Raw genomic sequence first — 6,000 nt, forward strand, 5'->3', positions numbered from 1 at the left:
ATTAGTGGACACACCTTGAATTAACATGTCCCTTTGGTCACATTATGTTCTGTGTTTTCTAGGGGTACCATCATTTTTGTCCATGCCTGTTTCATGAGTTTATTTTTTTACATAATTCTGTTGAAGCATGGTTGAAAAACAATGTCTGACTTTCATTGGTTAACATTTATAGAATTTTAATTTATTATTACTTTTGTCAGATTAAAGTTATTTCTGTGACCATTGTGACTTTTTCTTTCATTGACCAAAGGGTACCAACAATTTTGTCCACGTCTGTAAATGTGTCCCCTGTTTGGTAGTTTCAAACTACTGAATGCTGTCTCTGTGCACCAAATACAGGCAAGATAGCACCGTGTGGAAAAGTCAGAACAGTGTCTGTGAGCTAAAATGGCCGCTATCTATTGTTCTCACCATGTGCTTCATCCAAGCAAGTAAGGCAAATGATGCAATCCAGGGACAGAGGGCTCAGTCCCAAGTGTCTTAAGACCCAATAACTTAAGGGACCATAATGCCAGGGCAAGAGGCGAGCACGCAGCCCCCTCCAAAAGCTCATGGCAAACTCTGGCAAAAAGGTGAGTTTGCTACATTGCCCCCATGAACAGATTTGCGAAACTGGGTGCGAAACGTGTACCCATAGCCGGTCCCTTTGGTCTGAATGTATAGGGAATCTTCAAATCTGAAGAAGTTTTGGGTGAGGATAAAACGAATGCACTTCAGAATGAAAGATTTCTGCTCCTCAGGCATAAACTCATCATCGTCAAGGAAGCGTTTGGTGCAGCTTATGCCTAGTTCATGTTCGATATTTGAGTAGAGGGCCGTTACATCCAGAGTGAGCCAACGGTATGTCTCTTTCCAGGTGATTCCTTTGAATGCTTTTTTCAGAGATGTTGTGTCTTTCAGATGTGACGCCAAATTGACTACATGTTTTTGCAGAAAAATGTCCACATAATGTGACCGGTTACATGTGAGTGATGATATCCCTGAGATTATTGGTCGACCAGGTGGTTTTGAAATGTCCTTGTGGATCTTCGGTAAATGATAGAACAGAGCTATAACTGGATCCGTAATTAAGATGTAATCTTGCTCCTTCTTGGTCAACATGTGAGATGCAGAGTCTACCAGGTTCTTCATTAGTTTATGTTCCACCAAGGGATTTTCTTCGAGTCTTCTGTAGTAATCTGTATCAGATAGGATCCGATTAGCTTCCTGGACGTAGTCGGTTCTATTTTGTAGCACTATTCCTCCGCCTTTGTCAGCGTTCCAGATGATTATTTCTGAGTTCCCCTGTAGCTGTTTGATAGCTAATCTCTTCTTAGCGTTCAGATTGTATTTCAGTATGGGTGCCTGGTCGATGGTCCAGAAGTCTTCCATAACTAGATCATAGAAGGTCTCTATGAAATTACCCCTTTGATGTAAGGGGTAGAAATGAGAACGCGGTTTGAGGTCCGACGGGATGTACTGGCTGCCAGGCGCTGGGCTGGTCTCACCATTCTTTACCTATTAGCCCTAACCTATTATGTGATCAATTTGCAAGCCAGATCGTTTATTTTACATTTGACATGTGAAGGGGTCAGGACCTCCCCCTCTACTCCCCCTTCTGTGCTATTTGTTTTTTTTTTTTTTTTTTTTTTTTATGTATTTAAGTGTTCCACAAAGTCCAGTCTCAGTAGCTAAGAGTCTGGTAAACTGAATCCTCACCCTGATCCTCCTTTCTCCCACCATGGAGAGTCTTGGCAAACTAGTGATCCCACACTCGGATATTCAGAGGAGCTCTTTTCAGCGCCATTCCTTGCTTTGGGCCTCTTGCCAAGCCCGATTAAAGAGGGACATGAGGAGGTCTTGTGCACTGATTCCCAAACTCTTGAGCATCCACAGTCAGATGATGATGGGGAACAGCAATAAGTGTATCACAAGGTGGGTGATGAGGAGGATGATGAGGCAAAGTTGCTAATAAGTGAGGTTCTTGTTGGGTCAAGTCAGAAGGATCACAAGGCTGAGGAAGTGGAAGAGGAGGTGCTGGACGATTAAATCGCTGACCCAACCTGGGCAGGTGGCAAGCCGAGCGAGGACTGCAATATAGAGGGGGAGGGATCTGCAACCGGCTGGAAAAGGCAGTGGGGTGTCAAAAGGGAGAAGGCAGACAACACCAAACGGGCCCGCAACTGTTCCCCGGAGCACCCCTCTTGCAGCAATCTCTTGCCAAGGGGTAGGTGTTCTGCAGTCTGACACTTTTTTGAGGAAAGTGCGGATGATAAAATAATTATCATTTTCAACCTGTGCTGTACCAAAATGAGCAGGGGCATGAACACTAGCAACCTCACCACCACCAGCATGATCTGCCACATGGCATCAAAACATCCTAATCTGTGGGCCAAATGCTTGGGTCCATAATCTGTGTCTGCGGGTCACACTGCAGTACGCCAGTCCTTCAGGGTGAGCGAATGTGAGGTCACGGGGGGGTCAGTTAACAGACCGAGGGTTGCTCTTGGTACTCACAATTTTGTATAGGATACCCTGGGCAGGTGTGCAGCAGTGATGGAGAGGCTGCCCTGGGTGTTGTAGGTTTAGTGTGCCGGTGGCAAGATCCCTTAAAGTTTGTGACGCCAGTGCCGGTAACGGTGGCACACCGATTTTTATTGTAGGAATAATTGAGGTACACACAGTTGTAGTGAACCAGAACTCCTTTTTACTGAACAGTTCTACTATATACAGGCTTCAGTTAGTTCCATATGAAACATTCTGGTTTAGTGTCCCACTAGGTAAAAGTGGGCACTACATAAGGTTCAATTGGGCCACATTGTCCTCCTACTCCTAAGGGACAGTGGCAGTATATTTAACAGTTCATTTTAATGTATTTTCTATATGCTTTTATATGTATTGTTCCCCTGTGATATGTATAGCAGGCCTATTGGGGTGTAGTGTAGCACCCTAGACACTAGAGGGAGATAGAGCCCCTAGTATAAATGTTCAGGCCCAGACAGGGAGGAGTTGGTCTGTAGTCAGGAGTCTGTGGAGACAGAAGTGAGAAGGCACCAGCCAGAGACAAGCTGAGGGCCTCCTCCTGACATGCAGCTAGACAGCCCAGGCTTCTAGTTGCTACCAGGAGGCTAGTGGAAGAATCCTAGCCTGCCTGAGGATAAAGAGCCAGAGTTAGCTCAGAAGAGTCACCCCAGTAGAAGAGATGTGCCTCCTGGGAGAAACCTGCAATTCCCACAAGCAGAGCCAGAGTTTCAGCTAAACTGCCCTTCAGCTTACTTGAGAAGAGTCATAAATATAGAGCAAGGATAAATACGGGAGGAAGATTTGCCAAGGATAAAGGCCAGCACTTGGGCATCCGGGCCTTGGGATAGAAACCAGACAGGAGTTCTAGGAACAGTGTACTCTATATCTGAGGAGAAGGTACAACCTGATCTGAGTGTGTGAGATTATTACCCTTCGAGTATCTTGCAAGCAATATACCTGCCATTGTTGATTTGTGAAAACCTGCTTGTGAAAGGGAACTTGCTATATGGAATTGTATGGACGACTGACTTGTACAAAATTGAACTGTTACTAGCAAAGCAAAGTTTGGTTCACCATACCATCGTGTTCCTCATTTACTACTACTGCAAATCTGTGTGCCACCATCATAGGCGTCACGAACCTTAAAGGGACCTTGCCCCAGGCACATTAAACACCTGCAACATCCAGGGCACCTCATCCACCATCAGGCCTGGTCCCTATATACAGAGTGAGCCCCAGAGGTCTCCTGTGCCAGCCTCTTCTTCACTGCTGTACGCCTGCCCAGGGTTTTCCTACAGAACTGTGAGTAACCCTCGCTTGCCCATAAACTGTTACCTCACAGTCGCAATACTCTGCAGGTCTGGCATGCTGCACTGGTAACAGGCAGGCTTCACATAAATGGCAGGCAAAAGATACTCAGAGGGAATAACACTCACAGATCAGGCTGTACTTTCTTCAGATCCTGTCTGGCTTTCTCCAAGGCCTGTATGCCCTATAGCTGGCTTTATCCTTGGGTAGGGAAACCTTCCTCTGGTATAAATCCTCTTGCTGTAAATATCCTTCTGCCCTTCAGCTTTCTACTTGGCTGGATAAAATTGGCTCTGCTCTGTACTTTATAAGATGCCAGATATCTTCAGGATGCAACTTCTCCTGGAACTAACTTGTGAGCTTCACTTGCTCAGCACTTCAGGCAGGCTAGACTGCACTACTTGGCCTCCTGGACTAGACTGACTCTCTCCTGTCTGAGCCTAACTATATATACTAGGTTCCCTAGCTCCCTCTACAGCTTGGGAGGAGAAACTACACCCCTAACAGGTCTGGTACACAGGAGATAACATGACGATATACATTATAATGCAATACAAAATACCAATCTCCCACAGGAGGTGGGGCAACATGACCCTTAGTCAGTGGCGTGCACACATTCCATGGGGCCCCGGTGCGAAATTGATCAATGGGCCCCCCCAACCCGCCGCCGCACCCACCCCCCACTACCGCCCCTACCATTCACCCAACATGCCCCAGGACCCCACTGCTGCAGGTCATTGTTCTCGGCAGCAGGTCAGCTGCTTTACAGAGTCTGACTACTTCAGTAGGGGGCCCTGGCCTGCTGCTGAGAACAATGACCTGCAGCAGTGGGGCCCTGGGGCAGCCTGAATTTATTGATGGGATTGCCAGATTAGGGCCTGGGCTGATGACTGGTGGGGAGTAGGGTTTACAGTCACTGGCACTCGTTTCTGGCAGGAAAAGCCCGCAACAGGGCACACTGAGGCCCCCAGGCAGATGACAGGGGGAGGGTTTACAGTCAGACTCAGTGTGCCCTGTTGCGGGCTTTTCCTGCCAGAGACAAGTGCCAGTGACTGTATACCCCCCCCCCCCGGTCATCTGCCAGGGGGGATGCCTGGCGGCCTAGTGTGCCCTGTTGCTGCGGCCCTGCAGGCTTTTCCTGCCATTGGGCCCGCAACCATTCCCCCCCCGGTCATCTGCCAGGTCCAGGGGGGTGCCTGGGTGCCTAGTGTGCCCCGCTGCTGCGGGCTTTTGTTGCCAGAGATTGCCATTGCCCACACCCTGGTGGTCATCTGCCAGGGGGGGGGGGGCTGCGGGCCTAGTGTCCCCTGCTGCTGCGGCCCTGCGGGCTTTTCCTGCCTTTGGGCCCGCTGCCCGCAACCAATCCTCCCTGGTCATCTGCCAGGCCCAGGGTGGTGCCTGGGGCCCTAGTGTGCACCCTGCCATTGCCATTGCCCACACCCTGGTGGTCATCTGCCAGGGGGGGGGGCTGCGGGCCTAGTGTCCCCTGCTGCTGCGGCCCTGCGGGCTTTTCCTGCCTTTGGGCCCGCTGCCCGCAACCAATCCTCCCTGGTCATCTGCCAGGCCCAGGGTGGTGCCTGGGGCCCTAGTGTGCACCCTGCAATTGCCATTGCCCACACCCTGGTGGTCATCTGCCAGGGGGGGGCTGCGGGCCTAGTGTCCCCTGCTGCTGCGGCCCTGCTGGCTTTCCCTGCCTTTGGGCCCGCAACCATTCCCCCCCGGTCATCTGCCAGGCCCAGGGGGGGGGGGGGGTCAGGTGTGCCTGGGGGCCTAGTGTGCCCTGTGCGGGCTTTTCCTGCCACTGCCAGATTGAGAGACGACGGACGACGAGTAGTGCCAGCACTGCCAGCTGAGCCCAGGGTCCGGTCCGGTCCGCTCCCCAGCCCCCAGCTTTTATGTACTTACCGTCGAGTTACCGGCTGGCAGGGCAGGAGAACTTGTCTTCAGTTCTTCCGGTCGGCGCCTCTTCTATCTGACGTCCGGTCCTCTCTGAATCACTTCCGTCTCCCGTCTGAGTTCACTTCAGGCGCATGTTCCCGCGAGACCTGCACTGCACAGAAGTTCACACAGCCAGGTCTCGCGGGAGTTCACTGGCCCGGCGCCGGGGGAGGAGGCAGGAGGCAGGAGGGAGGAGCCGGAGACTGTCATCATGATTCATGTGTCATGAATCGGACGGTCATTGCCACTGCC

The sequence above is a fragment of the Bufo gargarizans genome, chromosome 1 (assembly GCF_014858855.1).
Source record: "Bufo gargarizans isolate SCDJY-AF-19 chromosome 1, ASM1485885v1, whole genome shotgun sequence".
NCBI classification, from domain to species: Eukaryota; Metazoa; Chordata; class Amphibia; order Anura; family Bufonidae; genus Bufo; species Bufo gargarizans.